Raw genomic sequence first — 10,813 nt, forward strand, 5'->3', positions numbered from 1 at the left:
TGGGACACAAGAAGTGCTGCGTGTGCAATTGCATTCCTGGAAGCAGACTCACAGGCTGACAGTGAAAATGCATGCCATGGGATGAATGGTATTTTTGGAATTATTTAAACACATCACATTGTTATCATTTTATTTCAGATTTTTTTTCTTTAATAGTTTGAAGATGTATCCTTTTATTTTTTTCTGCACTGACTTGCAGACAGAGGGCAGCATTTATCTATTAAACAAGAACCATACATGATTGTTGCTCAACGTTCAGTTGCTGTTCCTTTCAAATTGGCCTATTTAAACTCCTTTTGAATAAATTCATTGGTTCGTTCAATCAGCCACAATTTGGATGGGGGGGGGGGGGGGGGGGGGGGGGGGGGGGGGGGGGGTTACAAAGACAAATATACATAATATGCACTTAAACAATATGAATATGGCTCAGAGAGCATTTATAATGAGGCATTTGTATTACATGCAAGAAAGTGAGTTTAAAAACACTATGGTCTTTTTGTAACCACTAACTCCTGTCATATTTTATGGCTGATTGTGTTGAAATTTGATAACCTTTGTAGTAGTCTATTTGTTAAGTGTTATGGGTCCAATTCTGCTTTTGGAATATGATAAAAAGACAATCATAATTCCCTCATTCCCTTGTCTGTAAAAATGTAGTATAAAACATGCATGCTATATTTTCTCCATTGACTCAGGAAATTGTCCAAGATGTGCTGTAACCGACGTGCATGTTGGAATAGACTCGATTTGAATAAAGTGGAGACTGTGGAGTATAATACTGCAGTGTCGAAAGGCAAGAAACCGCAACATGGTAAGCTAAGGTTAACATTGTGTTTATTCCTTTTCTTTCTATAGTGGCGCTTTTCCATTACAAGTTCCAGAACCGGTACAATGGAAAAGGGGCTTTTGTGTATCCTTGGTTCACCTATACCTATTTGGTATTGACTCGACACACTTGGAACAATGGCTAACTTGGTACTAAAAATAATACCTGGCTTTTAGTACCTGTTTTTATTTATTTTTATTTTTTTTATTATTTTTTTTTATTTTTTTTGTCAAATGTAATATTTGGTCAAAGATTTATTCTCACCTGTTATCACCTTTCATTCCCCTCGATGCTCTCAGGGCATTGTAATTGTTAAGAGTAACCTAGGTGTACCGTACATGTTGTTTCAACTCATAACTTACGCAAAGTTGCATGTTGGCTTGGACAGTAGGGCAAAGGGAGAAGAGAACATTAAAATACGATAAAGTAACAAGCAGTACTTGCTGGCGTCCCTCAAGGCCATGCAATAGAGCCCACACTAAGCTCATGCCAAACGCAGGAAACTCTGAGATAAAAACTCACTCCTTGAAGGTGAATGATTATATAAATACATGAAATTATTCATTTTCGGGTTTGATCCTCAAATGCGATCCGTGTCAAAAGTCACCTTCAACCTATTTCTTAAATGCTTGCCACCTATTTATTTTCACTATACATTGAACATTACGCTGTAGATGGATGATTGGATGTTTCAAGTGCAATTAAAAAGATATGACTACAATTTAAGAATGGTTCATGTTGACAAAAACATTGTTGGCTTGTGTTATGATAAAGTGCGGTGAGACAAAAACCAGACTGTGCACATACATCCGCCATAGCAAACCTTTTTTTTAAAAAAAAAAAAAAAAAAAAAAAGTGCAACATTTTCAAGCAGATCCGTTCAGTTTACTTTTAACTGTTTCGGCCCGTCTGTCTCACACCTGGTTTGCTGAGTGTGGCGCTGAACAGAGCACACTCTGTTCTGGGCCCAGACAAATCAGCCGAGCCATACGGAAAGTAAATCAGCTCCACATTCATTAAACATAAAAAAAGAAGCTGTGGGCAGATTTATTTCATTCATTGGATTTCTCGACCATTTTCCCCTTCAGACGAGTTAACTCTCACTGTTCGTTTTTCGGCCCTTTGAGGAATACCAAAGGTACTTCCAGTGTATCTTGAGCTTTTTGTCTCTGCCTCATTTGTTGTGCTACACTTTATGAGACATCATGAGAATTTCAGGCCAAACATTGTTGCACAGTTACGCGGGGAAATGCCCCCTGCCACGGCAGCCTGGGCTCTTTAAAACAACACAGATTAATCTGCACAAGCAAAAAAGGGCCCTCAAGGAAATAATGAGTCTATTAGGGCATGTAAGTGGCCCTTTTTATCCTCATCATCTTTGATGCAATACCCATCCATCTTGTTGCAGAGATTTGTGTTTGCATTGCTAGTGCACACCGAGGTCACAAAGCAGAGCAACTGTGAAAGCAATGTGCCCAGACATAAGCTAGTGTACTGATTCTCACCGCCTTTCCTTTGTGAAACTCCACTGTAGAACATTTGGGGTTTTGAAGCCACAGAGCCAACGTCTGCAAATAACAAGTGGTGGTTGTATTTCTTGTTGTTATTGCTGGAACACGACTGGGTCCTTTGAGGAGTATCACCTGTCCTACACAAATCCACCGGCCTTGGCTGTGCACCCCCCCCCCCCCCCCCCCCCACACACCCAGCTGCTGACTGTACAACTAAATTTGAGCGACGATCACCTTCATCCTCTCAGCATCCTTTGAGGAAGGAAGCTGGGAAGTCTGCATAAGTGCCCCAAAAGCTGTACCATCTCCTGCAGGGACACTGGTTATTTTTGGACCGAGTGGGGTGGCAGATCAGATTACGACTACAAGGAGACCCCTCAGACAGGAAATCACCCAGCAGCTCTTGCATTTTTGGCACTCAGCCCAGCTGACTGGTGGGTGATTCATCCCCGTCGTGCATGTGGTGATCAGAGAGAGGAAAGCCCAACAGAACAAGAGAGCCATCTTCTTTTAAACTCCAGATGACCTCCTCTTCCCTACTGAAATCTCCGCACACCAGCCAAGTGCCCAGTGTGACATGAATACTGCACCCACGCAACCATCTGAGGCAGCGGAATACCATCACTTTGTTCCCAAGGAACATATCAATATTCTGATTATTTTTGTGGTGGTGGATTGTCTTGCCAAGTAACAACAAGGGACGATGTGGCATCATTTGTTGTTCATACACTTCATACACAAAATATACCTTCCGCTGTATTATAACTCATTCAGTTCAAAGTATCCAGCAATTGTATCCAATTGTCTCCAAACTCAGCGTACGAGGCGTGTTAGAAAGCTTCCAGGACTAGTGTCACAAAGGGTACAGTATTTCAAAACCAAACTACAAGTTTTGCCATTCGAAGTAATCTAACTGAAATGTAAAGGTCTTTTCACACCACGCTTAGTTTGAAAAGTGCGCGAGGACAACAGCACCCCAGTTCAACCATGCCCATATTTGGAAGTACTGACGTAGTAGCCTACAAGAAGTAACGGGGGCAGGATCTCAGAGTTTGTTTTCGTGAGCTATAGTTCCACGAAGAACGCTTCGAGGTGTATTTCAGTCTGAGCAGGGAGCAGTTTGAAAGCCCTGCAAAGACGTCTCATTATATAATTTTTCCATTGTCCCATAGCTCGGGATAGAGGGACATTGCATTTATTATGACTTCCTCCATTTTCCCCGTGCCATTTAAAGTACAGGTCTGCTAAAATAGCACTAAAAAATCACCAACTCCTCACCTATTGGAGGAGCTTCTTGACGTCACCGCAATGCCGCTCTCGAATAGAAAAATTTCGTCGCAGAGGGCACCCTCTGCATTTGCCATGTTGTGATGTGACATGGCATTCCGTGGTCCCGTTCCCTCAGTACATACACAATGAATGGGAAAGTCAAAGCTGTGCGTGTGTGAAAAGGCCTTAACACTCTTTCCCATCCTTCTCTGTCACGCACTCCAGGAATGATTCTTCTGGGATCCTGCACAGCTCCGCCTTCACAGCCGTCTTGATGTCACCCAAGTCTTCAAAGCAGGTTGCCTTGATGACTTCCTTGAAAAACAATAAAATACACAGAGCTATGTTGAGTGAGTAAGGATGTTGTCCAGCAGGGCGATGTTCTTCTCAGCCAGGAGTTGTTGGATGCTCAGGGCATTTTGAGCAAATGTGTTGTCATGGTGAACATAACTGTGGCCTCTTTTCGAGCACTGAATGAAGCAAACGCATCAGGATCTCTTTTTATAAGTGCATGTTATTCATTTGGGCCACACTGAAGGGGAAATTGTATTTTATAGTTTGGGTTTGAAATATACAGTAGCTTTTGCAACACCAGTCCTGGAACGTTTTTGACACTCAGTGTGCTTGTATTTAAAGAAGCGCTGAATTGATTTAGGTTTATTCATAACATACTGCTGAACAGGTTGGAAACGTGGATTAGATTAAATGGAACAGTTCTTAAATGGTTCAAGTCCTACCTGGAGGAAAGGCGTTATTTCGTAACCATCGGAAGTGTTCAATCTCATGGAATGGCAATGGCCTATGGGGTCCCTCAAGGGTCACTTCTTGGACCCCTCCTGTTTAACCTGCATATGCTACCCTTGAGTCAAATTCATCAGAACCTTAGTGTTGACTATCATACCTATGCAGATGACACACAGTTATATCTAACAGTGTCTCCATATGACTACAGATTGAGGTTTCTGTCACTGTCTAAACAGATAACTGGATGCGCCAATACTTTCTTCAATTAAACCATAACAAAACTAAGACCAAGTCGAAAACCTTGGTGTACTGATAGATTCCGAAATTACTTTCAACACTCAGAAGAAGCACCTAAGGTAATTCTTTATTAGTAATAAAATCATCATCCATCCATCCATCCATTTTCTAAACTGCTTGCTCTCATTAGGGGCGTGGGTGGGCTGGAGCCTAACCAAATTGATTTAGGCAGGGTAAACCCTGTATTTGGTTTGCAACAACAGACATTGACTCATATGTCATGTCTTGATGGGTGATTTGGTATTTTAACAGTGTGTATTTATGCACTCTGTCAGTTTGTCACACAGTGAATTGCAACACAGAAAGCAAAAAAGTGACATGGCAATGTACAGGATAACTGGTTAGTTAACCCAAGCTTGACCATTATTTAACCATTTAATTAACCATTTATTTGACTTGCAAATGTGGCTCCCCCAAATGTTTCACAGCCCACTGTTTAACACCACACAATTATTCGCAGAGGGGAAAGTCAGATTAAATCAATCATCTCTTTGCGGGCGGAATATTTTCTGGACAATTAACACCAGTATGACACAGAACAATATAGTCATGTGTTGTTCTGTTTGTTTCATATGAACATTCCTGGGGTTAGCTGAAAGCCACACTGTCATTATGTGGGGAATATGAAAGGCTCTGTGGCCACCAGTACTGAGGAGTTGATTTAGCGTGGGAGCTTGGTGATTTCCCCCAATTTCTCCCCAACTGTCAGTTAAAGACACAGTTGTGTGCACGTGCGTGTATGCAAGTGTTGTATTTATGGTCATGTGAGTGCAGTTTCTATGAGCGGTGTGATATGGTCATACACATTATTGAACCTCGCTGGGTTTGTACTGCTTTTGCACTTAATGAATTATTATACCCATCCCTTATGTTAATTGTACCCTGTTTGGCATTATCACACCATCTCACAAGGGAATTTTTCTTGTGGACGCCACTGAATATAGGCCTTGTTGAAATGGACAAAGAACTGATAGAAATGATTTGGAAAAGGACAAGCACTTCCAAAGACAATTTCACATGTCATTAGATGAAGAGTGAAAAGAACATCTACATCAGGTAGCGCCTCCATGGTCCTCTTTTGATCTTTTAAATAATGACTACTATTATGGCAACATCCACACTAATTCAATACTGACTGGAATTTTCTCCTGAAAGGATCTTGATTGGGCCACTATTTTTGAAGCACAATCACACCACTAGTACAAGGTTTGCAAGATAAGTTTAAAGTGTGTTGCATGAACATATACTGTAAACCATGGGTGTCAAACTGAAGGCCCGGGGGCCAGATGCGGCCCGCCACATCATTTTATGTGGCCCGCGAAAGCAAATCATGCTCGTCAACGTCCGTGAATTTTGCTAAAATCTGTACCCAAATTCCAAATTGTCATTATAATAATAATGTTGAAATATTGCATTTTTCTGTTACCAAACCCTTCTTCTAGAGTAACTTAAACAATACTTGAACAAACTATTATCGTTGTCTTCTGATTTCAAAACTATTTATCCCTCAATTTGTTGTGTAATGGTTATGATTGGTAATGGATTTGATTTGATGTAATATGATTTGGTGATTAAACATTTCACTGTTCTAATGGCCCTCTGAGGGAAATCATAACTACAATGCGGCCCGAGACAAAAATGAGTTTGACACCCCTGATATTGTAAACCTTTGAGGTGAAAATTTAAGGACTTTTATAAAATCTAAAGTTATGCACCTATATAAAAATGCATGTCCTTTAGATACACAATCATAACTTTGTATAGCACTTATTGATAATTGGCCGTTAGAAGACTGGATTCCTGATGGCCTTTTACTTTGAGAGAAAAAATGTGTGCCAGTCTGGTTTATTGGCATTCACGTCAGGCTGACCTCGGGGCATAAAAAGGCTGTTTCTCCAACGTTACTTCACAAGCTCATGTTACACGGCACTCATCCACACCCGCTGAAAAGCAGGACAGAGGTGACCACTCCTCTCCTCCGGCTCGGCACGCAAAAACGCATCAAGTGCCTTCAACACCTCACAGCATTTGGATTGTATTATGGATGCTGAGACATGGATGTATACAAGTTCAAATGGATCTAAAATGCACTAAAGACGGTCATCACGTGTTTCACTCCCAAGATGTAGTGAGAGTTATTTTTGGATGCGTTCTTGTTTCATGTGACAAAACATATTTTTCCACACTAATGGAGCAACATACGTTTCCTCTTCATGCTGCCTACTTGCTCTTGACACATTTACACAGTAAAATCAGGAAACTTTTATAATCTGGTCAGAGGGGTTCCAAGTGTGCCGAGCCGATACCATATGGCCTCAAACAAGAATGTTCTCCTTACCGCGGCCAAAAGCCACATACCAAGAAGTCATTACAGGAGACCCTTGATCTCATCCAATTTTCTTGTTTGTTATTGTCTCATACCGACTGATGCCTTCAATGTGGCATGGTTTTTATAATTTACCTTGGTACAATTTTTGAAGTGTAAAATTGACTTACCTGACTTGAACATAAAACCTTTGATAAATGTATAGGTAAGGTTTTGAGTACCGTTCTTAACCACCAAACAAGCGGAACATAAGTTAGGTATCATTAATATTAAAACTGTCAAACAATAAAGTCAGCCTCTCTTAAAACATAATAAAGTTCTAGTGATCCATATAAATCTTGTAACTTCATTTATGGTCTATTCTTCTTTTAACACCCCTTGTTTCTGGACCTTCCCTTGTAAATAACTAAAGAAAAAGCAAAACACACAAGCCAAACCTTTTGATGCACTAAGCTAGGCTCTTCTTGGGTATTCTGAGGTCTCGCATGATATGTTGACGCCTCGCAATGCACTGAAAGTTTAAACTCTTACGTTTTCTGTGACTTTTGAGGAAAGTTAGCTCTCAAAATATAAGGTGATATACATTAAAGACAGACACTTTCCATAACAGACAAATTAACAGTCTGGGATTGTTTCCAATATTGAATACAGAAAATAGTGTAGTCGGAGGCTGTGGGCAACAAGACAGAAGACGTCCCTGCCCCCATCTCCTCCCTCCCCCTCCTTCATCCTGCCTTCATCATTTTCTTACAGCCTCCATCCACATAGCCCCCCAGAACTTTCCTTCATTAAAACTCACTACAGGGTTATGAATGAGCCTGTCTGACCCACTGATCAGCCTTGAAAAGCCCAGTTGGTTCCTATTACAGCCTCTCCTTGAGTGTGCACGTGTGAGTATCTTGGCGCAAGTGAGGTTGAGACCAGCAGACAGAGAGAGAGAGAGAGACAGAGAGAGAGAGAGAGAGAGAGAGAGAGAGAGAGATCAGTCATCTGACACTGAGGAGTAACAGGGTCTGGTTAATCCCTGGCAGGTAGCTGTGATGAGACCCAGAGTTCAGGTGCTGCCAGGGCATATTGGGGATTAGGGGGGTGGAGCAGCTGGAAGTGTAGGTGGACAGGAGAAATGTAACCTTCTTCGGAAAGACTTATAAGGTGCCGCTCTCACCCTACAAGACCTTCGTTTCCCCTTTTCTTCTCCTCGTCCCAACTTTTTCTTTGTTCTGCACCTCCGCTCCTCTTCCCTCACCTGTTTCCACTCCACCTTGCTCTTCCTCCTCTATCATTCACTTTTTTACTGCTCTTTTACTTTCACCTACCTGCATGTTGCTATTTCTATCAATAAATAAGAAAAACTGTTGTCATTTCTTTCTTCTCTGGCCAAGAGCCAAACATGAGGATAGGATGTTGAGCCGGGCCACAAGCCAAACATTATCTTTTTATGAATGTGTATAAATCTTGGGTAGTCACCGACAGGGAGATATATGGCCCCTTTTCCCCATGTGCCCCTCTTATTCTATTAGTGGATGGGCTGAAGGCTGAAGGCTGGAAAAAAACTTGCTCAGATGATGAGCCAATGCTACCAATGCCATGGAAATAAGAGCAAACGTTTTGCAAAGATTAGGTAAGCCTTTATAAAAAGAATAAATATGCGGTAGCTTTTAATTTGTAAAAAACAGAGGAATTACTTAATGCAGGTTATTTCATAATTTGCAAAATACATCATTTCTTATCTTGCACAGCATGAGTACAAACAGCCAACAAAATAAAAATAAAAAAACAGACAAGCACTGGTGGAAAAGTATGATTATGCATGGTGCAGCATAAGTTGCCAGGAAAAGTTTACAGTATAGTGGTAGCTCAAAACTCGAATGCATGCCCAAAGGTCCGAAAAGGTCGTTGAACCGATCCAGAAAAAGCATGTCTTTTATTTATTGCGGTACCTCAAAAATTCAAATGCACCAAATGTTGTAAAATTATTCATTTATCCAACCTTCAAATTTGCACAAAAATGTGGATGTGATTACATTTAAGTTAGATGGAAAATGCTGTGAAAATATGCCTTAAATTTCACACAAAATAAATGCTATCTTTTGTAACATCCTGCTAGACTTCAGCTAATCCTGCAAGATCTCATCATATTTAACTGGAGCTCGGCATCGCATTAACTATAACTGTAATTTATACATTCCATTTCTGGCTAACTTTTTATACCCGATAATTAAGAATGAGAATCTTCAACGCAATTTATAAGGCCTGCCGCACACCGAGCGATGTGGCCGAACACAACTGAACTCTGGAACATTGTACAGGGGTTCACCAACTCTTTCGCGAGTGGCCGATCACTCGGCCAATGATTTTGCACGATTTAGCAACAGGGCAAAGCCTCGCAAGACAATAAAACTTCAAACCGATAATGTTAAGTGTTACAGTAAAAATCTGTTACCAATAAGGTGCTTCTCTAGGGTAACTGTCAGGACTGCAATTTCAGCACCCTGAGTCCAGCCCTTGTGTGTGTGTGTGTGTGTGTGTATGTGTGTGTGTGTCATGAGTGCTTTGCAGGGTTGACGTGTTGGGGTCCAGCAGCTGCACCTTATCTTCCTAATTACGCCTGACTACTCTTAAGACACTGTGGGACTCCAATTCGTCGCCAGACTATCAACGCTCTATGTCGAGTTTGTAGCCTAGCCATCTTGTCTATCTTTTGCTTTCCAAAGATCTCGGAATTTATCTCATTCTTGTTCTTTGTCCCCAGTTTGCCATCTGCCCTTGCTCCCTGCAAACCAGTGCTCACCTCTTGCGGCCCACCGACAACCTGGACTCCTACCCTGCCAGACGGTCCTCGTTGGAACCCTGCCAATCCCGGATCTAGTTCTCAGAGTTCCTTTGTTTGCTTCCAATCTACAATAAACATTCGTTCACAAACTCACCTCCCTGTCCTCTCTGCATCTGGGTCCAACTTGCAACCTGAATCCTGACAGTAACAAGGTAACAGGTCACTACAAGGCCGCAGGAGTGTGTCTACGATGTCTGACTGACACCTCATCAGTCACCCCTCCTGTCTCTGATTGGTTGTTTTTCCTCAGGTGCAGGTTTCTTGTATATCAAATTAGAGGCACGAGATGGGACCAAAGATGGCTGTTTTTTTTTTTCATTTTCTACACCGCTTATCCTCAATAGCAAATATGGCAAAATGTTTTTTTGTGTTTTAATTGCAAACTCCCATCTTTTTAAAAACAAATTTTGAAATCCAAGCAAATATGTCGACCAGCATCTTGCATTGGATCGTGTGCGACCTTAGAGGTTCTACTGTATTTTGTTATTATTTGTGTTAGTCGGACAATATGGTTTAAATTGTGTCCGCTCACACAACTCACCCCACTCCCAGCCCCCACTTTGTATTCCCAGGCCCCAGTAAAACGCCTCACATACGTCGAGGTTTACATTCTCATGCCCTCCCAGCCACCAGATGACCACCGACACCCCCTTACACACAAACAGCACCCTGCTCCTTTCTCCTATCACTAGCACCCTCACTCACAAACGCAACATATAGTCCCCCCGCCCCCAAAAAACTGCTGCACAGTGCAACACATATGCTTCCAATTAGATTTTCTTTAAGCAGGCCATCTTCTCCCTCTTGTATTCACACACACTTTAGTTCACATGCATGTGTGTACAAGACATTAGGAACACACGTCCCTCTGAGTATTCATGACCAAATTGTTTCGCCCGCTCATTATCTTCTTCTATCAAGATCTTCTTTTCCTTTCGACTTGTCCCTTTAGCGCGTCATCCTTTTCCATGCAAGCCTCCATCTCCTGCATCCTCCTCTCGAACACC

The 10,813-nt window shown here is 41.7% G+C and overlaps 1 long non-coding RNA gene across 1 annotated transcript; it reads left to right on the plus strand.

Moving 5' to 3' along the window:
- The first annotated feature begins 726 nt into the window (after positions 1–726).
- On the plus strand, positions 727–9,888 carry LOC133482749 (uncharacterized). The gene is made up of 3 exons (XR_009789920.1): positions 727–811; positions 3,832–3,904; positions 9,726–9,888. It is a non-coding gene; the product is annotated as an uncharacterized LOC133482749 (long non-coding RNA).
- Positions 9,889–10,813: the final 925 nt, after the last annotated feature.

This window comes from Phyllopteryx taeniolatus, chromosome 8 (genome assembly GCF_024500385.1).
Source record: "Phyllopteryx taeniolatus isolate TA_2022b chromosome 8, UOR_Ptae_1.2, whole genome shotgun sequence".
Taxonomy (NCBI): Eukaryota; Metazoa; Chordata; class Actinopteri; order Syngnathiformes; family Syngnathidae; genus Phyllopteryx; species Phyllopteryx taeniolatus.